Source organism: Macaca nemestrina, chromosome 6, assembly GCF_043159975.1.
Source record: "Macaca nemestrina isolate mMacNem1 chromosome 6, mMacNem.hap1, whole genome shotgun sequence".
In the NCBI taxonomy this organism is placed as follows: domain Eukaryota; kingdom Metazoa; phylum Chordata; class Mammalia; order Primates; family Cercopithecidae; genus Macaca; species Macaca nemestrina.
In genome coordinates, this window is record NC_092130.1 from 171,804,563 (window position 1) to 171,828,554 (window position 23,992).

The 23,992-nt window shown below is 41.4% G+C and overlaps 1 protein-coding gene across 6 annotated transcripts in view; it reads left to right on the top strand.

Annotated features, from left to right (window-relative positions):
- LOC105489489 (semaphorin 5A) overlaps nt 1-23,992 on the top strand; it is a 512,498-nt gene that overhangs the window by 94,375 nt on the left and 394,131 nt on the right. For all 6 annotated transcript variants that reach the window (XM_011754315.3, XM_011754312.3, XM_011754314.2 and 3 more), the window contains exon 2: nt 18,984-19,080. The gene's annotated coding sequence lies outside the window, so the exon portion shown is untranslated. The remainder of the gene's footprint in view (nt 1-18,983; nt 19,081-23,992) is intronic.

The window sequence follows — 23,992 nt, forward strand, 5'->3', positions numbered from 1 at the left end:
ACTTTAATTAGAATTTATGCCCCAATCTAAGTCCTGTAGCTGCAGGCCTCTCTGAAACAAAGAGCTGGCTCTTTCTGTCTTTGGCAGAGACTTGATTCTTTTTAAGCACCTCCTCTGGATTGTCCTGAAATTCTTTTGATCCCTTTTTTCTCTCAGTGCTTTGTGATTTGAGGCTCTCCATACTGTGTCCCCTGCGGACCCACTCCTGCTTCCCGGAAGAAGAAGGGCCTTCTGTAAGTTTTAGTCAAATAACAACCATTTCTCTGCTTCTCAGTTCAAAATTTTAGTGGATCTTAAGCCTTCCTTTCATGTTGTCACCAGATCTCTTTAAAGCTCTCAGTTAATGTATTTATACACACATCCTTATTTTAGCTTCTAATATTCTGAGAGATTGGGGGAATTTTAGAGCATGGTTTGGCTGAAAAGTCAAATGGAATAGTCATTTTTAAATAATTCTCACAATTTCTTATAATAAGATTGCTTGATTACAGTTTCAAACCCTTCTCTGTTCTGGCCCGTTCGTGTTGACATACTGCTTCCCAGTCCTGTTGCTTTCTCTAGAAATAAACTGCAATATGCGGCTGGGTGCGGTGGTTCACGCCTGTAATCCCAGCACTTTGGGAGGCTGAGGCTGGCAGATCACAAGGTCAGGAGATCGAGAACATCCTGGCTAACATGGTGAAACCCTGTCTCCACTAAAAATACAAAAAAATTAGCCAGGTGTGTTGGCGGGTGCCTGTAGTCCCAGCTACTCGGGAGGCTGAGGCAGGAGAATGGTATGAACCCGGGAGGTGGAGCTTGCAGTGAGCCGAGATCAGGCCACTGCACTCCACCCTGGGCGACAGAGTGAGTTTCCGTCTCAAATAATAATAATAATAACAATAATAATACATAAAGTAAAATAAAGTAAACTGCAATATGCTATCTGAGCAGAGAACTCGGGCAGAGGTGCAGTTAGTCTGCAGTTCACTCAGCCTCAGGGACACGGTCAGGTAAAGCCCCATCTGATGCTGGTGGAATGAAAATTCTGGCACCTGAATCCTATTTGTAACTCTTGAGTTTGATTTATAACTCATAAATTATTCTGATTTTCTTCATGAATCCATTTATGAGACTACCAACTTAGAATTTTTTTGTGATCGTGATAGACATTAGTCTTCTAGGATCTGCAGCCCAATAGTACGTGCATCCCTTTATTAGTATATGTCCTGGATCTGAGAACACGTGTCATCTAGTTCTTTTATTTTTGTTCACTTTCTTTTGACAACTGACCATGTAGAAATGGAGGTAGAGAAAGATACTCAAATTTCCTTTTCATCATAAAGAGAGGAAAGTGGTTTAAAAGGAAGCCAATTCCACTCCAAAAGGTAGTGGTTATAATTCTTAAGATTATAATACAGAGGAAAACATTGCTAGAGGAGAAGTGCTTAAGACTATCAGGAAGCAATAAAGTGAGGGCTTTGGACCTTTTTATGCTGTGACATTTATGGATCACTTTGCTTTTTTGTATTGTTTTGCTTTTACGTTAAAGATCTCAGTGTACTAAAATTTATTCAATTGAATTAAGATGCTTTCCTGGATTGGAAAAAACAGCACTGGCTGTTCTGTACCGGTTTAACTTTTTCTCCTTTATACATTTTGTAGCAAGAAAACCTTTTTCAATTCAACACATAACAGATGCGAATATATCAAAGGGACCGCTTATGACTGTTGGTATTTGAAGATTCAAGTTAATAGCCTCAGTTAGCCTTGGTCATCAGGAATATATTATCACAAGTGGAATGAGACACAATCAACTCTTCAGATTGTAATCACCCCTTAAGTCTGGAGAGCAAAGATCATTATCTGATGAGAAGATGAGGATCTGGTTCACATTATGTAATGAGAGCAGTAAAGAGTCCCATGAGTCATAGCCAGAGCCTCCTCCCTCCATTCAACACGTGACCTTGGCCACCAGCCTGTTGTCTCTGATGCCCGTCAATGGTACAGATTTCTGTTTCTGAGGAGTCTATTTTTCACTGTACGATGACTTCAGAAAGGTCTCTGCCCAGGGTGACTAGTGCTAGACAGTCAGGCACCAGTTGCTCCCAGCTTGCAGTCAGCAAGATGAGTTCTGTGCTCCCCTGAAGCAAGAGGGCTAGTACTTTGCTTTCAGCAGTGAGTAGGTAGCTTCCCTTGGATCTCCATCTATGGAGCTGGTTATTCTTCTGAGTGATCTGAAAAAACTCTACTTACACAGTCCTTCAGGTTAGGCTGTTGTGATCCTATGTCAGGATGGGGAACGCTGATTGGGTATTATATCTGTTGCTCATGTCCTTTGATATTTTACATCGATTCTACTTATCATTGACAGCATGTAGTAATTATACTCTACAAAGTCACTGTAAACACTGAATTAGCAAAACCTGAACTATTGCTCCTAGGGGAAATACAGGGTTAGGTTCGTGCGAGCGTCTGGTCACAATATTTTTGTCAATTGATCAATAAATAATCTTGTTTCAAGTGCATTTTTTGTTAAAGACAACTTATTTAATATATGCAATTGGTTCATTAACATTGAACTCATGGTCAATAGCACTACAATTGATGCCTAAACAAGGCTTATCTAACACATGCATTTTCTTCATAGGGCACATCACAGCCTTCCTGCACTTAGGAATACCAGCCAGTTCTGCAGCCCTATCCTTGGGGCCATTTTAAACAAATAAATCACCAACAAAAAGTACAAAAGTGCAAAAAATGTGGCACTAAATAGAGCATGTGGAACTTATTTTCAATATGAGAGCTGAAACAAGAACGTGTAGGATTGCCTTGTCTGACCTTGACTGGGAATGCCTGTGTCAGGAGACTCAAATTTTCACTGCTCATGTCCATGAATGATTGGGAAGTGCCTCAAGTTTTTATTCTGAGGTTGCAAATACACTTTAGCTAACAGGTGAGTTTGCAAATATGTAATCCATGGATAATGAGGACCAATTGTATTTTTCTTTCATGAATCTCAATTGCTATGTAAAATAAATAACATATAGACTGATCTGACACCTTTTGTACTTTGAATCCCACAGGTATAAAGTACATGTTTAGACTTAGGATAATGAAGCAGGATTTTCTGTCTATCACAGTAAGTATCTGTGGTGGTTGTAGCATTTCTGGTGGCAGATCAGCGTCTGGTGGCATTGAGTCATTTGACAGGCTTTTCCCTCTGAGGCACCTCTTAGAACAGTCCTTCTTCCTGGATGATGAATTAGACCCCTTTGGGAGCTAATTTGAGCTTTTTGCCTGCCCTCCTGATGGCATTATTGTTCTTGGGCTTCATTGCTTCTGCATGGACCTGGAGGAGAACAGTGACTCTGGAGGTTTTGTAATAAATATCTTCTTCGGTAACAAGCTGGGTGAGGAAACTGGGGTTCCTCTCATTATATAATTTAGCAGTGCATCTCAGTTTTTCTTTTAAAATTTTGTTTTGGGAGAGTGTGGCTAGAATCTCAAAGAAACTTTTGTTTGGTCTGGGTTAAAGAATGCAGCCGTATTTGCGGGGGTTCACCTTGACTTTCTTTTCAACATGACCTTAATAATTCTTTCCAAAACAGAATGCCACCCTTTTTGCCCTGGTGGGAGCAATTAGAGGCAGGGCTGGAATAATCTGAGATGGGATGCATCTTGCCTGGGAGACTGTGTATTATCAGGTGTCAGGGAATGCTGACTGTGACTGGATAGCAGTTCCTCTTCAAGCTGCTGACTTCTGTTGACAGGGCTAGGGCAGCTTTGGAATTCCAGCGCAGCTTCGGCTCCGGGAAGCAAACCACTGCTTCACAGCCACGTGTCTGTCAAAGCAAATTGGAATTGAGGAGAAGGGAGCTCCCTCTGGCCATTTGAGCCAGAATGAAGATGTCTTTTGAGCAGTGACAGCTTCCGGAGTGAATGTTCTTGGGGAACAAAGCCATGTCATTGTAATTTCTCTGCCCTTCCTTTCTTTAATGGTCTGTCCTCAGCATTAGGAGACACGGCAGGGCCAATTCTGAGCTGCAGGGGTGACAAATGGAAGAAATCTGGTGGAAAAGGTGAAGGAAGTGGGTGAAAGGAAGAGTCTGTTTCTACTGATACAGTTTTTTATGTAACATCAGGTGGATGAAGTGTAGGGCTAATGCCTTTCAATTTTTCAGATTTCCTTCATCATTATTTTTTCCTCCTCTTCTACCAGGTGGCTCAAGTAGAACTGCAGTCCTTACTTGCTGTTTCCTTCATGCTGGTAGGTTGCCTTGTCTGCTAAGGAGAGTTACTGTCTGCCATCCTCAGCCATGCAGGAAAGAAGACGAGGAAGGTGACATGGCCCCAAGTTCACAGCAGAGGGAATCAAGAAACCTGGGCCATTTCTTATCCTCTTTGTTTCCATTTCAGGGAGGTTATGATCAATTTGCATCTTCTTAAATACTGGTGAAAGAACTCTGTGTACTCCAGAATACAAAAATAGGAGAAATCTAACTTGAAGGGATTGGGAGTAGTTGATCAAGGAATAGCAATAGACACCATATTATTGCATCAAATTATGGTTTGGTGGTTTACCTTCGACGTCTTTGAGATAAGCAGCTGTCACCAACATTTCACCCCACTTTTCTGACTATAGCGCTTTTACAATAGTTAGGAAAGGGGCATGACTTATGAGATTGTCAGTGAATAATGGATAGCTATGCCCCTTCTTCCAGCGCACCCTGAAGAAGAGAAGCAGTAAAGGGCACACAGGGCAAGGCAGTTTGTTCCCAGTCTAATGATGGGTCTTGTCATCTCCCCAACAATGCTGCCAGCTTCCCATTTGAATGAGGAGTCTTGTTTATTGTTTAATTTCCCCAGCGTTTACAGTGGCTACTGTAATGATAGGCTGGTTCATGATTAGATGGTTTCTCTGACGGGGCGTGTGAGGAGACAGAGACAGATTTTATATTAGCACGCAGCAGAGTGGCTAGATGTCTGCTGATCTGAGAGAGGATATGGATGAGAAGCGTAACTGACAACAGCCTCTTAGTTGAACCCTTGAGTCTGTATATTAGAAAAAAAAATCACAAACAAGGACAGGTCTTTGAACTGCTGTAGTCTGACTTTATTTCTGCGTCATTGTTTTGTCCCCTTCAGAATTATACAAGTCTTTCTTTTTAAAGCTCTGTATTCAATTATTAGGCTGATTTCTCTTATGGAGTACTTTCCCATCCACAGACCTAAAAAGCAGTTGATGAGAATTCTAAGTGTGAACTAACCAAATACAACATGTAATAAAGTCGAGATTAAAACACACATTTTGAAGTCAAGCACAGAATGCTGCTAAGGACATATTGATTTTCTGATGCTGAATTAACTAAAACTATTTTCAGTTTTTTTTTTTTGATGTGGTAGATCACATTATAATTTCATTTTTATTTTAGCCAGAGCACATATGTGTTTTCTAAAGCCTTCTGTAAAATAGAAAACTGGGCAGTGAGAAGAAAGCTCCTTCAAACTTTTCTCTGTGGCTGACTGGGGAAAGGGGACAGCTGGGTGAGTGGTGAGGGGTGTGGGGTGTGACAGGCAGCAGCGAGGGGTCAGATGCTTTCAGGTCATTGGGCGGGTGAAGGAGCCTGAAGCCTATGCTTATAGAAGGAGAAAGGGAGTCCAGATAGCAAAAGTGAGGACTGTTTTAATCAATGACTGTAGAATCGCTATATACAGGAACACTCCTGTTGAACCAAGTATCATTAATTTCAGACACTGGAACAATTTATACTTAGCAACTGGCCTGATATCCATGAAAATGAGCTTACTAAGGGGATTATCAGTATAAGCATGACATTTACAAAGATATTGTTTATATTTCTAAGGGGAAACTATTTTCCTTCTTGGTCCCTGTTGGCCACCGTATTGGCCTCGTCGTGCCTGCTTGACTGTGTTCATGAGCAGCCCTCCTCCTCTGGAGATGTCTCTGAGACTGAGAGTGGTTTTCAAGGGCAGTCGAGACAGCTGCCCCAGGGGGGTCTGTAGAAGGATCTTGGTATAGGGGACTCAGCTTAATGGACAGGAAGGGGAGACATCGGTATGTTTGCACAGGGGAGTCTGTGCAAAGTTGAGTCCTTTTATGAGCGTGAATAGGATGGACAGCCATTGTTATGTAAAACAGGGAGCTCTAATCTCCTATGAATAGCATGGAAGGTTCTTCTGAGCCTAGAAAACCTCCTAAGGAGGATTGAAAAGAGAATTTTATTTTGAGGAAAGATGGGATCAAGGTAGGCTTAGAGCCTCTGGACGTGGAAGCTGCAGTTTTCTCTAATCACTTGTAAGAAAGGGACTCCTGCACGCTGCTATCTGCCAAATGTTACCCAAGCACCTTCTCTGTGTGTGGTATCTTCTAGATCTGGGTGAGGCTCAGGTCATCTCCAGGTACCACCCGGATTAATTTTCCCTGCATTTTTGGGTGATTTTGATTGATGTTAGAGCTAACTTTAGGGATATGCCCCTGTTAATATTTACACACATTCGGAGATAAAAGTGAGAAATGTTCATCAAACTGTTGTTCTTTTTTTTCTTTTTTCTTTCTTCAACTTTTATTTTAAGTTCCAGGGTGCATGTGCAGGATGCGTAGGTTTATTGAAGAGGTAAACATGTGTCATGGTGGTTTGTTGCACAGGTCAACCCATCGCCTAGATATTAAGCCCAGCGTCCATTAGCTATTCTTCCTGATGCTCTCCCTCCCCCATACTCCCAACAGGTCCCAATGTGTGTTGTTCCCCCCCATATATCCATGCATTCTCATTGTTCACCTACCACTTGTAAGTGAGAACATGTGGTGTTTGGTTTTCTGTTTCTGCATTAGTTTGCTGAGGGTAATGGCTTCCAACCTCATCCATGTCCCTGCAGAGTTCATGATCTTGTCCCCATTAACGGCTACATAGTATTCCATGATGTACGTGTACCCCATTTTCTTTATCCAGGCTATCACTGATGGGCATTTAGATTGATTCCATGTCTTTGCTATTGTGAGTAGTACTGCAATGAACATACGGGTACATGTATCTTTATAACAGAATGATTTATATTCCTTTGGGTACATGCTCAGTAATGAAATTGCTGGGTCAAATGGTATTTCTGCCTCTAGGTCTTTGAGGAATCACCACACTGTCTTCCAAATGGTTGAATTAATTTCCATTCCCACCAACTAAACAGTTATTCTTGAATATGCTCATTTACTTGGGCATGGCCTTGGGAATGCAAAGTCAGCTGACTAAGACAGAAGCCCGCCCTTGACCAGGAGACAGAGAAGTAAACAATGGAGGGTGATGGGAGAAACAGAAAGGCCAGTATCAAGTGTCACCGTCACAGAGGAGAGGCAACCACATCACACTGGGATGTCAGGGCCACCTGGATTTCAGAGAGCCAGCAGGCAAGGCTGTTAGGATGAATGGCTTCAGTGATGAAGTCAAGCCAATAAGAGAAAATCTAAAGAACAAGAATTACAGAGATTTGGATTTAGTTTCATAAATAAACTTCACGGGTACCACCAGGAGAGGTGTTACTATCTCAATGGCTTAGCAAATCAAAACCAAAAAGCTGAGTAACACCAGCCGTGAGTTTAATACTGTTCATGGCACAGAGGGAGGGGAGGAGTTGTCTTGACAGATAATGAATGGGAAACATAAACCCAATTCCATTGTTGGGATAGGCAGAAAGGGCGGGGCTAACTCCCTGCTAGGGGTTTACCATGTGTCAGGCATAGCCCTAAGCACTGTCTGTGTAAAATAATGAAACACAGTTTTGTCAAACATGGTTTGCATTTCAGATTGGTCTTGTTTCCTTCCCATTGAGTTTCACAGAGTGGACTTCCATTGAATGTTGGCAGTTGGGATGGACTCTGGCTCCTTTAATAATTGGTGAAGTTAGAACTTTCCTGAGATTATTCATGGTTTCTCTTCCAACTCTGTATGTTAGGTCCGCAGGATAGCTCAGCAAGGTTGGGGAGAGTGTTCAAAGTAAAGAGGACACTGTTAAATCAAGTTCCTGGGTTGAATTTTTAAGGGTATGTGTTGGAAAACAAAGGGAAGAAGCATCTTGGCCCCTCCAAAAGTGCATCCACTTCCCCAGCAGGTTGACTTCAGGACATGCTGACCTTTTGGTTCTGTTTGGGTGTCCGACTGGATCAGGTTTTCTCCTAGATGAAGGCTGCAGAGTGGGCAGAGAGGCACCATGACTAATCAAAGGCAGCTGGCATGGGTGCTTTTGCATATTAGTGAAACTGTTCCATGTCTTCATTTGGGAGGAAGTTTCAGGACAGTTTGTGCTAAAATGGATGACATGACTCACTGCCAAATGTGAAAAAAATAAGTCATTACATTCCCCCACATGTGTAAACTCTCTAAACACAGCAGTGTTTATAGGAAGGTAAGACACCATCTGTTTTGTTGTGTTGTAGCTTATTTCTCCTTTTTAATCACTAATTTATATTGAGAGGATGACAAATAGAACAGAATTAGATTTTTGGTTATGCAACACACTCAGGGATTCGTATAGTGTTAAGTTCTCTATAAAACATGAAACGAATGTTTAGGTGGAATGATTCACATTCCTGAGCAACTAGCCTGCATGCCGTAATGCGAAAGTGGGATGCTTTTTTCTTCTTTAGGCCTTGGTGCCCATCTTGGACGATGAAAGACCCAACAGGTCATTGGGACTGATTCAGAAGGATTTAAAAGTCTTCTTTTTCATGTATTCAAAGAAGCAAACATTCTAAAACGACTCCAGAGCATTTGCTAGATTTAAGCCAGAATAGAACACCAGAGTTTGTCTTCCAAGGCAAAACACAATTGGCTTGGCCAAGATCATTGTATATACCATGTAAAACAGTGACACTAGGGCTTAAGTATCTAAAATAAGTGAAGTCACGGAGAGCCCAATATGCACATTGGATTGGCTTGCACGGGTTTATACTAATCTCCTTTCCATTACAGAGTCGAAGGAGCACATCCTTTCATTTCTCTTTTCTGAGTTTGTAGTTGGAAACTTCTGAAAATCTACTGCCTCTTCTGTTTTTAGGAAAATATATTTCTGAATGATTTTATCAATTGCCATTTCACTAATAATTCATTGTGAATTTCAGTTAGCCAACTTTTATGGGATAAATGAGCTCCTCTCTGTTTTCATATTTCTCAACAGACCTGTCTGCCTCAGCTCAGCTTTTTCTCTGAGAAAGGTTTGGTGTCAGATGTGGTTTAATCTGTGGCAGGCATTTTGCTCTTCTATGTAATGACCCAAGGGTTGATATAAGAACCCAGCCCATTTTTTTTTTTTTAATGTTTTAACAGAGATAGTTAAGTAACAAGAGAAGTTAAATAATTTTTTAAAGAGTTAAATCTTAATATTAGAATTAAATCTTAACTTTAGGTCTAGAGTTAAATCTTGAGTCTCCTCTGTGTGGGCAAACTGCTGCTTACAGAGTCAGTCTTGTTGGATGTGTAGTTCTGAATAAGTAGGAATTGAGAGACCACATTTTTCAAAGGGTCTCAGACACCGTTTTTTCCTGGGCTCTGAGATTTTCCTCTACAAAGGATTGATCAATTTAGCTGTCAGAGTGGAAGCCCAGAGGCCGGTTGTCCATGCAAATTAACCACTTGTGCAAGCGCTTCAAAATTGCCTGCATGAAAAGTGAGCCTGCCCTTTGAAAATCTGGCACATGGTGGCTGAAATAAGAAAGTATTCACTATTCTGAGGCCCTGGTGTCCTTAGAGAGCCCATAACAGAAATTGCTCATTTTGAGCAGTTGCTTAGTTTTTGGCAACCTGTTTGCTTTAATAAAGAAGTCATTTTTGCCCCTGTCTTTCTTTTCCTCAGCCCCCATGCCTCTTTGCAGCTCAGAACACATCATTGTCTCGTGTGGGAGTAATGAAATAGGAAGTGTTTACTCCAGCTTTATTTCCGTTACTGAGGCAATACTGAGGACCAGCTATTTCTACTAGCTTTAAATATTCACCAAAGGATAATCTGCATGAAGACAGAATGGAAAACAATTGGATTTCTTCCTCCCAAACTGTTGTTAGGATTAGTCAATGCTTTGAGGAACAAAATCCCCTGTTACTTTGTTTATTCTTCTTTAGGTCTGAGTTATGTTTAATATTTCTAGATCATTCCATTCACACTGACTACTGTCTGATGGAGAGAGGGGTCTCAAGCTGGATCTGGGCATGAAGGCTCCAAGTGGGAAGAGTGTATCTCTTTCATGCCATCTTACTCTTTGGATACAACTTGTAGAAGTGCCTGCTCTTCTGTACAGGAAAGTCGCACTTGCCCCTGCCAGTCATCGAGGCAGATGTTTGCATGATTAAATGACCTAGGTGTGAGGTCATCTGTCATCACGTGAGGACTTACTGTCCATGAGGCCTTGACCTTTGGGACTGGTCGCCAGGTGTTCTTACTTTGGCCCTGTGGGAGCCAGAGACTCAGTGAAGGGCAATCTCAACATCTGACACTTTCTTTTTTTTTTTTTTTTAATGGCATGAGAAATATTTACTGAAGGGATTCTTTATTAAATGTTCTTGATAAATATGTGGAATTATTTCTAGATCAAATATCAGCTGGTTGCTAATGAGATTGTTTGTGATTTGGGGAAAAGCGATTCCAAAGGCTGAATTCCTTGAGGGCAGAGACCTCCCATATCATTGTGGTCTTACGCATGTCATTCAACATAACACCCAGTGTGCTAAACTGGGATACGGGAAAAAGTCTCTGATTGGACATACAAGCTGATGTGGAAAGTAAGGCCATTTATTTGCTTATTGGAATGCAATATTGTTGCATTTTATATCTATAATGATCTGATTATAAATATGTGTGTGTGCTCTCTCTGTACATTTGTCCCGCAGTTTGTGTAAGGTCTCTAACTTTCTAAAGCCACGGGTGTTTGCATCAGTGCTGTCCCTGCTAGAGACACGACTTCATTCAGAACCTGTTTGTCTGTGCAGAGCTTGGCTGGGGTCATGCACAGATTCTGTATTTAGGCCGGTGCAGGCAAACCAAGCGGCAAAGGAACATCATTAAGAAAGAAAAACCTTGGCCGGGTGCGGTGGCTCAAGCCTGTAATCCCAGCACTTTGGGAGGCCGAGACGGGCGGATCACGAGGTCAGGAGATCGAGACCATCCTGGCTAACACGGTGAAACCCCGTCTCTACTAAAAAATACAAAAAAAAAAAAAACTAGCCGGGCGAGGTGGCGGGCGCCTGTAGTCCCAGCTACTCGGGAGGCTGAGGCAGGAGAATGGTCTAAACCCGGGAGGCGGAGCTTGCAGTGAGCTGAGATCCGGCCACTGCACCCCAGCCTGGGCAACAGAGCAAGACTCTGTCTCAAAAAAAAAAAAAAAAAAAAAAGAAAGAAAAACCTTTAAGAGCTGGGCCTACTATATCCTATCTCTTTCTAACTCTGCTGTCAGCACTTAGACATCAAAATGTCAAATACTGTTCAAAATTTAGGTGTTGCAACTACTGGGTATCTACCCAAAGGAAAATAAGTCACCATATGAAAAAGATACTTGCACATGCATGTTTATAGGAGCACAATTCACAATTGCAAAAATGTGGAACCAGTCCAAGTGCTCACCAATGAACAAGTGGATAAAGAAACTGTGGTATATCTATACAATGGAATACTACTCAGCCATAAACAGGAATGAATTCATGGCATTCACAGTGACCTGGATGAGATTAGAGAATATTATTCTAAGTGAAGTAATGCAGGAATGGAAAACCAAACATCATATGTTCTTATTTATAAGTGGGAGCTAAGTTATGAGGATGCAAAGGCGTAAGAATTACACAATGGCCTTTGGGGACTCGGGGGAAAGGGTGGGAGGTGGTGAGGGATAAAATACTACAAATAGGGTACAGTGTATACTGCTCGGGTGATGGGTGCACCAAAATCTCACAAATCACCACAAAAGAACTTACTCATATAACCAAACACCACCTGTTTCCCAATAACCTATGGAAATTAAATAAAAAATTAAAGAAAAAACACTAAAAAAAATTTAAGTGGTGATATTGAACAAATCCAGAGATCTATCTTTAAAAATTACCCCATTTTTCATTTGAGTCCTGACCCTGTCTTGAATGTAAAGTGGCCAGCAATCTTATATTTGGGAGTCTCAATGGACTTGTTCCACGGACCAGCTTCTGACCCCAACCAGTGCTGGCCTGTAAAGGAGAGAAGGGGAGGGGTACGCGGCTGCTCCCTGGACCGTGGTAAGAGTGGCTGGGGCTGGCTGCTGCCTTCATCGTACAATTTCTTCATCACCTCAAGCTTTTGTGCATTTTGCTTTTCCTTTTCAAATTGTTTCCTTGAATGCTGGAATATTTGCTCAGGAATGTGGTGGCAGGTGACAGCAGACGTTCTGCCAGTGGAAGGGAATGGCCAGGAACTGTCCTGCCTCCCTCGTACCTGAAGCTGACATTGCTGTTATTTGTATCCTTCAAAGACATCTAATGCAGGTGTGAGAACCATAGCTAATAAAATTATATGGTATTTAGAACTTTTGTGAAATAAGTAGATTTTAGCTGCTCTTACCTCAAAAAATATGACTATGTGAGATGATAAATATGTTAATTTGCTTCACTATGGTAACCATTTTACTATCTATATGTCACCATTACATCATATTGTAAACCTCAATTTTCCATAAAATTTATTTTAACAAAAGTTGAAGGAAACAATAAAGATCCATTTTATAATGATAGATTATATCATATTTTTCGGTAGGCTGCACTATTTCAGGACATCCTGTTACCCCTGTACCTGCTTGTAGTGTATTTTTCTTCCCCCTCTTCCTTTTGTCTTGCTCTTCCTTCCCCCTCCCCTCTCTCTGCTTTCTTCCCTACCACTTTTGCCTCAAAGGCTTGTTCTCTGTTCCTGTCACACACTCTTTGTTTTCTTGAGTGCCTGGGGTTTCCAAGGATCCCCAACACAGAGATTGCCATTCTTTCAAGGGACATTGTTATCCTAAATGTCCAGTGTTGATTTATCTAAGCGCATTTGTGTGGAGACCACCTATGTGGAACAAGTGACAGAGGCTGTCAGAGGTGACCTCATGGAAGCCTGGACAGCCGGGCTAGGGACAGTGACAGAAAGGGTTGCAGTGCTTACAGCCAGAGTGAATGGCATTTCATTATCCCACAGCCCACCTCTGAGTGCTGGGTCCTCCGCATAGTTCCTTTCAGTCAAACCAGTGGCACTGGATGAAGGCACTTCCAAAAATAATGCCCTTTACTCATTTTGTATTTTAATTCCTACTGAGAAAATTCTGATTTTCGTCATTTAGGTTATTGCCCTAAATTCAAGAACATTCATTCCTCAGTAAGTACATGCTGAGTTTTTAGACTGATGTTTCTATATAAGTGATTCTTTGCAAAAATGGACTGTGATGTTTTGTCTTTTTATTTAGCATATTTTAAAATCTATTTTAGAAGGCTAATATATTTCTGGGAATGTGGAATATATTTTCTTTGTGAATAATTCCAATGTGATATGCCATTTGTTGCTCCTGGGTTTTAAATGTTGACGTTTAGGGTCCAAGCTGCACACTTAGTCATGTGGGGTCCCCTGACCGTGTTTGCCATGTGGCTTATGGCCATCCTCAGGATCAATGACTTGCTTGAAGAACTCTAAGAATGTATAAAACCTGTTGTATTAGTGATTATGGTTGATCTCAGTCAAAGGGTACAGCAGTACCCTTTACACTCCAGCTGTGGAAAAGGTGCACAGCTGGAGTCCGGGAGAGGCTGGCCAGGAGCTTCTGATGGTCTCTTTCTGGTGGAGACACATGGACAGTGCTTCTTCCCCTACAAGGATATATGGCAACATGCATGGGGTATTGCCAACCAGGTGACTTCACCTGAGCCTTGGTGTCCTGAGTTTTTATTGAGAATTGACCACATAGACACGGCTAGATTAATCCAGGGAGGCCCAAGCCCTCAGCCATTAACCACATAGTTAGCCTAGACTATCTGTGTGGCCTAAAGCTCCCCTAAAACAAAGTCTCTCATCAGGCAGGACATTCTAAGGTCTTAGAGGTGATTTCCCAGGAACTTGGCAAGGGCAAGGTGCATCCTTTACTGTAATTCTCCTCATACTTGGAGTTCTCTGGTGGCAGCTTTTTGCCCCAGTTTCTCCCCTTCTTGTATTGTGCATCCTCTGCAGAGCTGCCATATTCACCCTCCCAAAGTTTGCTCACCCTGACATTCCACTGAACCTTCAGTGACTCTGCCTTCCTTTGGATGAAGTCTCATCTCTTTCTCATGTTAACATTCCCTACGATCTGTGTGTCATATACTTTTCCCATGTCTTAGCTGTCTGGAGTGGCTGTTTTGGGCCATCCATCCATGCCCTTGCATGTGAGTGACCTTGCAGGTAGTCATCGTGGCACATGCTCCTGCTAGCCGATGCTGGCTGCCTCCACACACTCCTGAGGCCACCCTCCCTGCTCCTTGGCCTCTCACCTGGAATCCACCCTCCTGTTTACTTCCTTGTCTTCCTCCAGAGACTTGAGCATGAGGCCAGCTTTCTGTCTGTGATTCTCCTGGCTTTGCAGTCCAGATTTTTACCTTTGTGGGATCACTTTCTTTCACCTATCTCATTCAGTTTGCACTCCTACAAACTCTTATTGTGGTGGACGCCGTGGTGGGGTTTCCACTCAACTCCAGGGTACCAGGAACTCATGCTTTAACTCACCATGGTGCTGGCCTAAATGGCTCTTCTCTTATACCTGATGACTTTCAGCTGTCCCTCCCTCATCCACTGTTTGTTTCACCTGCAATGCACCCACTAAAACATACTTCAGCATCTCTTTTAATAGACTCCTTATCTCCTACTTATCCCTCGGAGCCCACATCACATTTCCCATTTTCAGAAATCTTTTCCTTGACTCTTCTGCCTGTAAGTAACTTTTCTTTCCTCCAATTTATAGTATTTACTGAACTACATAGCAGAAAAATCATATAGAGAGCTCCTGAGAGTGTAATAGTTTCTTGCTTTGTCTTCTAAACACCCACCAAGGGTGGCCATGGGGCTGCGCTGTGCATGGTGATTAACTGAGGGACTGATGTTGAGAAGCCTGTCAATTAAACACCATGGCCACTGGCGGAATTCTTGCCTTTGGGAAATGCTGGCCTAGCAGTTCTTAGGTTTCTTGAACCTATATCTTTTAGGGTTTCTTTTCATCACTCCACTAAACTTTCTGATGCCAGGCGGTCTTTTCTATTTTTATTTCCAGTGTAATCTTACTGTTGTACAGTTTCTAAATTCAGCTCGTAAGACTGGCCTGGCATGTACATTTCTGTCATGTATCTTCAGGATAAAGGCTACCACTCAGCTCACCTTTCGTGTCCAAAATAATGTTTAAGTCTACATCTTACCTCATTCTGAGTAAGCTGGGCAGGGAAGAGGTGGCATATTTTCGCAGAAAGTCATGTGCTGATGAGCACTTAGTGAGTTATAATTGATATGGAATCTTCTTCATGTCGTTCCATTTAGAGACAATTTGAAGAGCGTAGGTGGCCACAGGGCAAAACTTCTGGGAAAGAGTTACTGTTTGTAAATCAAAAGTGTTGTCATGATAATTCTGCACATGTATGTTCATGGTGGCATTTTTAATAAGCAGAACTCTGAAAATTATGACTCAGGATTTCAGAGGTTGTTCGTACCAAGGTTAGTGCTAAGCTAAAAGAGAAAAGAATAAGGGTAATATGGAATTGAGTCAAATAGAGAAATTTCTACATTTACAAAAAATAAGCAGTTTCTTATTAAATGGGTAGTTAAGTGTCGCTTAAAAATTTTCCAACTTCCGGTGTAGTTGGAAAATTTTTAAGCGACACTTACACTGTTGGTGGGATTGTAAACTAGTTCAACCATTATGGAAAACAGTATGGCGATTCCTCAAGGATCTAGAACTAGATGTACCATATGACCCAGCCATCCCATTACTGGGTATATACCCAAAGGATTATAAATCATGCTGCTATAAAGACACATGCACACGTATGTTTATTGCGGCACTATTCACAATAGCAAAGACTTGGAATCAACCCAAATGTCCATCAGTGACAGACTGGATTAAGAAAATGTGGCACATATACACGATGGAATACTATGCAGCCATCAAAAAGGATGAGTTTGTGTCCTTTGTAGGGACATGGATGCAGCTGGAAACCATCATTCTTAGCAAACTATCACAAGAACAGAAAACCAAACACCGCATGTTCTCACTCATAGGTGGGAACTGAACAATGAGATCACTTGGACTCGGGAAGGGGAACATCACACACTGGGGCCTATCATGGGGAGGGGGGAGGGGGGAGCGGGGAGGGATTGCATTGGGAGTTATACCTGATGTAAATGACGAGTTGATGGGTGCAGCACAGCAACATGGCACAAGTATACATATGTAACAAACCTGCACGTTATGCACATGTACCCTAGAACTTAAAGTATTAAAAAAAAAAAAAAATTCCAACTTCCAGTCTGGGGTGAGCCTCTGGGGCTATGTAATTCCTTTGCCTTTTGGCTTTCTTCTCAGTTTTCTAGAAAATATGTCAGTGATTTATGATTAGTGCACTGGCTAATTTACGACCTTGCTGGGAGAGGACAGGGGGTGTCTGCTTCTGGACCTGCAAGAATGGTTGTCTGTTCCTCTAGCTTGGCTCCAACTCAAGGTCTCCGCATTGTTACTGTTGTTTCAGCTCCTGAGTGCACGCTCCCACGCACACGTGGGTGTCCTGGTGAGCACCCTGTCTTCCCCAGGCAAGGGCTGACCCGCAGGAGTAGAAAGTCCCAATACTGTTCACTTGGCTGACAAGCACTAGGCTGGTAAAATATCTTTTTCACCATTTATGTAAACACAGGCATAGTAACAACCCTTTTGGGTGGACACCGTTGAATCCTGCTGCTGGGACCGATTTCCTGTTTAGACATCATATTCTATAGGAAGCTGTGTTTTCCCCCAAGCCAAGAGAGCTCTGTCCTGTGGGTATTGCTTTTCCACAAGGAAGAGGCTGGGTTTTGGAGTCTGTTGGTTGGACCAGGACTGTCTGGCAGTCCAGGCTGTGGGCTGTCCGTGCTGAATTCAGCAGGGATGTCTTCTTCCTGCAGTATTTGCTTTCTGGTTGTGTTACTGATTGTGAATTCTTACAATGTTCTTTTTGGCCCCAGTCTCTGTCATTTAAGAGACTGACCCATATTCTGCAGGTGTGGTTTTGCTGTCCAGCTGAGGGGTCACATCAGCTCATTTGTGACCTCACTGAGGGAGGCAGGAGACCTATTAGCCCTGTTTTTAATGTAGTTCTGAGACGTGGGAACTTACAGAAATTGCCAGCTATTCATGGCAGTAACCAGAGAATCTTTCAAACTTTATTACTTAAATTTCAACTCAGATCTAAACAGCTATAAGGATGTTTTAGTAATAATTGTCGTAAAACAGATTTTAGGACTGGAGAGAGGAAGCTTGTGTATTCAAACATGCCATTTAATAAAGAAGTTTCAACTAACATATTTTGTTGCCACACCCAAAGGTGATATTAGTGATGTCGTGAAAAAGCAATTGGCCGCTCTTAGGAATATTTCTGAGACTGAGTGTTCTTCCCTGGCTCCTCTTTTGGCTTCAAGGATTTGCATCTGCACTTTGTCCTGTCCAAAGGATGATGTCACCGACTTTCGAAGACTCTGCTGGGACTGGAGGGTTGGCTGTGCTGCACGATGTGAGGGTGCCTGGGCTGCTGGGGTGTCTCAGGCAGGCATGTCCCAGTGTGTTGCCCTGGGTCACCCCCTTGCTTCACATGAACATACCAAAGGCCCGTCCTGGAGGAAGGGAGCCTCATGGAGAGGTAGTGCCACCTTGTCCTGTTCCCTGGCCTCTGAACCCTAGGGCTTCTGAAATGGCAATTCAGCAGGTATACAATTTTATAAATTTCCAGCTGCTGTTGTTCAGTTCATTTTCTGCAGGCAGATGGCCTTGGATCATGACTGAAGCTGACCGCGTGGGAATCACTGCCTAGAGGGACAGCCAGAATGTTCTGGGAAGTTCTTTCTCCAATTTTCCCTTCATCAGGGTGGGGAGGAAGAATGTCAGGGTGTTTCACATCTATAGCAGTCAGAAGCTGCCACCTGGGAAGAGAAGAGAGAAACCAGATGAATGAGGTGAACAGAAAAAAGCATGAGCCCTGAAATGCAGTATTTGAAGTCAGGCGTCCTTCACTGGTGATGAACACATTTCTCATATGGATCATAGATGGAAAGTCACCTGTATTTTCAGCTTCTGGCATTCATGTTTCTAGGGAGGCTTGTGTTTTGTGGTCATCTTTCCATTCAATGACAATATCGAGTTTTCAGAATTTTTGTATATTAAATTGAATGAGGAGATTGGACAGGTTTACTTGGTTTTGGCAAAGTGGCTTGTTATTCATGATGTATCATTCTTTTTCTATAAAGCCTCATAACTGTGTACCTAATAAATTAATATGTAAATAAAAATATAAACTCACATTTCTAGCAGAGTTTGTGCTTCTGCCTTTATCTCCTGTTTTTGAAATGCATTGTATAAGGTACCATGTGTTCCAAAAAATGGAATGAGTCATCATGAAATGGATAAATTCATATAATGAATCTTAATTTAATTTTCAGACTGCTTGAGATAATTTCAATGGGTTTGAAATAATGGTTCTTTTGGATGTTTCATGAGAGTTATTTCATCTGTTAACAGCATTTAAACGTTCATTTCTCCTTTTCTGAAGACAAAGAATCTGTTAGTGCACACGATCCTGAACTAGGGTAGCATGATTGTGATGCCAAGCTGTCCTGCGTCACTGCTCTAATCCTACGTGGCTAAAGCAGCTTGTGCTGATTGTTCAGGCTTTAATGGAACTTCATAGAATTCATCACCAATGACCACGTCCTCTTTTAAAATGGTTGACTGGATCTCTCTGTTTTCTTTTTTGAAGGGTTGGTGTGTGAGACTTGGGCCAGAGTGCCCACATGGCTGTGGAGTCAGTGTGATTCATGACTGAGGAAACGCGGCCTCCATCCTCTCTCTCCTTGGTAAGTGAGACATCTAAATGAGAAGGGAAGAAACCAAAAATATTACAGACTGAAATATTTTTGCCAGCTTATGAGCTTTACTTCTGTTATTAAAAACGAAGGTGGGCCGGGTGTGGTGGCTCACGCCTGTAATCCCAGCATTTTGGGAGGCCAAGGAGGGTGGATCACCTGAGGTCAGGAGTTCCAGCCTGGCCAACATGGTGAAACTCCATCTCTACTAAAAATACAAAAATTAGCCTGGCGTGGTGGTACGTGCCTGTAATCCCAGCTCCTTGGGAGGCTGAGACACAAGAATCGCTTGAACCCAGGAGGCAGAGTTTGCAGTGAGCTGAGATAGACCACTGCACTCCAGCCTGAGTGACAGAGCAGGACTCCACCTCAAAAATAAATAAATAAATAAATAAAAAAGAAAGAAAGAAAGAAATAAAAAAGAGTGAATGAGCAAGCTTTCAGATAGAGAAACCTTTCAAGTAAAACAATTTTGGTCGTGTGCCACCGCTACATCACTCAGGAACCTGAAGACATGAAAAGGCTTAGATGCTTCTTAGAGTCTTCTGTGCCCCAGTGTGACTGCCTACCGGGTTTCAGTTTTGTCTCTTGTGGTTACCTCTGTGCTCTGCCCCCCACTTATTTGCAGTGCATACCACTGTCATCTCACTTCCTGTTCTGGGACATTCTACGGTCCCCTGCACCTACTGGGTGAGCCCTAAACCTCTCATGATACTCTCAGGGATCCTCCTGGTCAGGCCTCCACACAATTTCCTCCTTCCTGGGGCCAGTGATCTGTTCCTACCACCAACTGTGCTTGTTTGGATCTTGCAAAGGCTGGCTCATAAATGCTGGCTTTACTGGAGCCTTTCCTAAGCACTTGAGACCTAGGTGTTGCCACTTTCTGGGAAGACTAGAAGAAAGGAAGGGGTGAAGGGGGATAGAGGGCTGGTGGTGTAGGGGAGGAACAAGTAAAGTGAGGGAAAGTGACGGTATCATTCCATTTACTAGTCACTGCAAAGACACTGCCTTTGTTTGTTGACTTATTTATTTTTCTCCCTAACTAAATGACCGTCTCATTGTGGACAGGCTTATATTTCTTCCCAATTCACAAAGTGCTTTGCTGATTTTAGATAACCAAGAGATTTTCTGAATAACTGGTGACCATTCCCACTCTCGGATTATGAATTCCCAGTCCCTGTTTTCTTCTATGAGGAAGGAGGCTAGATGGGTCTCAGAGCCGGGCCCTCTGTATAGATGTGTAGATGTGCTCAGCTGAGATGAGAGGCTCTCCTGTGTCGTCCTTACGTTTTGCAGAAGAAACAGATGTCTGCATTTTGCATGTTTCTCCAGCCCACGTAGATTCAGGTTCACATAGTGTCTTAACTGGAAACTCCTGTTCCCTCCTCCGTGGAGAACCACAACACCTGAGAGCTGGAAGAATGACCACATGGAGCCTGTGTTGGCTCGCTTTGGATGCTCAGTGGTCATCATGATATGTGATAGGTAGAGTTATTAGCTAATATAAGTCCTCACTGTGTGCCAGGCCCTGCGCTGAGATGTTTTCAATTCTCATAACAACCTTTCAGGATTCTGTTATTATGGTCACTGTTTTAAAGATAAGGAAATGGAGGCACCAAAAGCTTAAGTAATCTGCCTGAGATTTGCAGTGAGTCAGAGGCAGAGCTGGGATTTGATTCTATCTTCTTAACCTTTACACAAAACTGCCTCTTAGCACTAACAATGCCTCCCTGGAATAAGCACAGTCAGACATTATTTTTTATTCCTTACTGGAAATACTCAGACTCGTACAGAGAAGCTCAGAACAAATATTAAGAAATCAGTTTTTCAAACAGTAATCTAAATCAAGAATTGGCGAACGTTTTCTAAAAAGTGTGAGAAAACATTTTAGTGCTTACAGGCTGTACAGTCTTTGTTGCATCACTCTGCCATTGTAGTATGAAAGCAGTCATAGATATTTAAGTGAGTGGGCATGGCTGTGTTACAATAAAACTTTATTACAAAGACAGGCGGCGGGCTGGATTTGGCCTCCAGGCTAAGCAGCTTTCTGAGCTATGATTAACATGATCCTTGCACTGCTGAAGACCTCATAGTATAGTGAATGAGAGTGTTTCGGGGGACAGTAGGTACTAGTCCCACAATGCAATTTATCTTGGATACTTGGGTTTTAATTATCAACAAATTTTAATGAAGTGTATTGTAACTGCAAACCTTACCCCTTGGAATAAGGGCATTTGATGTTCCATTGCTTGACATAGTCTATATGCCTCAAATGTGTTAGTCTAAGTCCCACCTAAATTACAGCTTTGCTCAAATTAGGGCCTGATAAATATTATTTTCTTGATATTTTGTTAAGCTAGTATATATAACTCATTTATGAAATAAGTTTAGATGGTATTTCCTACTTTGGTTTTTACATAGTTTCTAAGAGTGACACTGTTAGTTTGCACCCTTATATATAAGGTGCCTTTTATATATATTATATATATATTGCTGCCTTTTATATATATTAGGGTAAACATGCAATTATCTTGGGCTGTCTGATAATTATGTTGAACAAGAATGTTCTGATCTCAAATATCCCTCTTCTATTATGAGCAAAGACAGAGTTTGAACAGGATTGACATAGTTAAACCATGAAATAACATGGCAATACCCTTTGCCACATAAATTGTGGTATGATTGTTTTAAATTTTACATTTTTATTACAAAAGGATATTTCTGACACTTAAAGGCATATTTGACTCTACTATACCATTTACAAAGATGGGCAAAGAAAATTGAAAGACCAATTAATTTGTGTTTCTTTAAGCAATTTAAGCAAGGAACTATTGTATTCATTCGTTCATTCATTCTTAGAAATCTATAATTGCAGCAAACTCAAGAGCCTGATAATGTAGTAGAAGTTTTGGAGACATGCCTTTGTCAAGGGGCCACCGGCCCCTAGGTGCTTATTCTATGTGCCATGGCAAAGTGTGCTTCACCTTAATGGCAATGATATAAAAAACAAAATTCTGATCATAAAAGTAATGGAAAACTATCCTTGATTCCTTATTAACTGGAAAAGCAAATTGCAGAATAATATATTTGATATAATCCCCTCTTAAAAATAAACACACACGGCCGGGGGCGGTGGCTCAAGCCTGTAATCCCAGCACTTTGGGAGGCTGAGACGGGCGGATCACAAGGTCAGGAGATCGAGACCATCCTGGCTAACACGGTGAAACCCCGTCTCTACTAAAAAATATGAAAAACTAGCCGGGCGAGGTGGCGGGCGCCTGTAGTCCCAGCTACTTGGGAGGCTGAGGCAGGAGAATGGCATAAACCCGGGAGGCGGAGCTTGCAGTGAGCTGAGATCTGGCCACTGCACTCCAGCCTGGGCGACAGAGCAAGACTCTGTCTCAAAAAAAAAAAAAAAAATAAATAAATAAAATAAAATAAAATAAAAAAATAAAAAAGAAATACACACACACACACACATAATCTCTATACACAAGTTCATGTGTGTTATCAAGTCTACTAGAATATATATTAATATATACCAAACTCTAAACAGATATGATCTCTGGAGTACAGGTGTTTGTACTGTATCATCCATGTGATCAGTAAGATTTTCAGGAGTATTATTATTTTTACAATTAAACAAAATTTTAAAGGGCATTAATGTAGTGAATGCTCATTACTGAAAATATATAAAAGAAGGGGAATATTCAACTATAATGCCTCTATCGAAGACAATCACAGATGGCATTTAATGGAGCCTTTTATGGAATATTTTTGATAAGCAGTTTAAAGAGTTGAGATAATAGTAGGCATACAATTCTTCAGACTGCTTTTTCACTTATACATACTTTCTCATATTATTGCAAATTGAAGAAAAAACGCTTATTTTAATGTATACGTAATATTCTATCATGTAAAGGCACTGTAATGCCATTGCCTGCTCTCTTTTGTGGAACATATGTTGCTTCCAGTTCACAAAAGTCATAGACCATGCTGAAATGCACAAGACAAGGGTGATGGGAGACTTCATACGCCTGAGTTCCAATCCTACTTTCTCACTTCGGGCCGGTCACTGTATTTGGTGCATGAAGTACATGCTTCAAAACCAATAGCAATTGTTATTGTAATACTTTCTTTTAATTGAGGGTTAATTCATTAGCTCAGAAGAGCTATAGTTGATTTACTACATAAAACCCAGGGAGTCTTAAAAATCTGCCAGTTTGGCTTTGTAAAAGTATTGTAGATATTTATACTTGATTTATATGCTGGAGAATTTATTTTGCTAAAACAAATTTGAGTATCATTACTCAAAAACTTTGAGTATTATTATTAATTATTTTGGTCAATTTGATAATATTCTTTCTTTATATGTTTTATTTTTTACTCATTGTGTTACTTTGCTAATTTTTTTTCAAGCGATAATTAGCCATTACTCTGAGAAGAGGCAAGAGAAAGAGAGAAAGGAGGAAGGAAGGAGAGGGGGAAGCGGGGGAGAGAGAGAGAGAGAGAGCGAGAGAGAGACAAACAAACGTGTGTGAGAATTATTTGTCCAGATTTTATAACTGTTTAGCTATAGAGACTCAGTGTTTTTCTTACAGATTTTAAGACTTAATTATTAAGTATATTAACTCATTATTGTCACTGTTTTTTCCCCTATTTCATTTGCTTGTTGCTTTTCCTTTTAAATTTAAATAAGTTTATTTTAGTGATGTCAGATTTTTTCTTGATAATGATTTTAATCAGTGCTTAGGAATTAAACAAAACATTTTCATCTATAAAATGATAATAGTAAAAAAAATTAACAAGATTCTTTACTTTCTTCTGATCTTATTAAAAATATTTAACTGTTTAATTCAGTACCAGTTTAAAATATAGTTTTTAAATATTTAAAATATAGTTT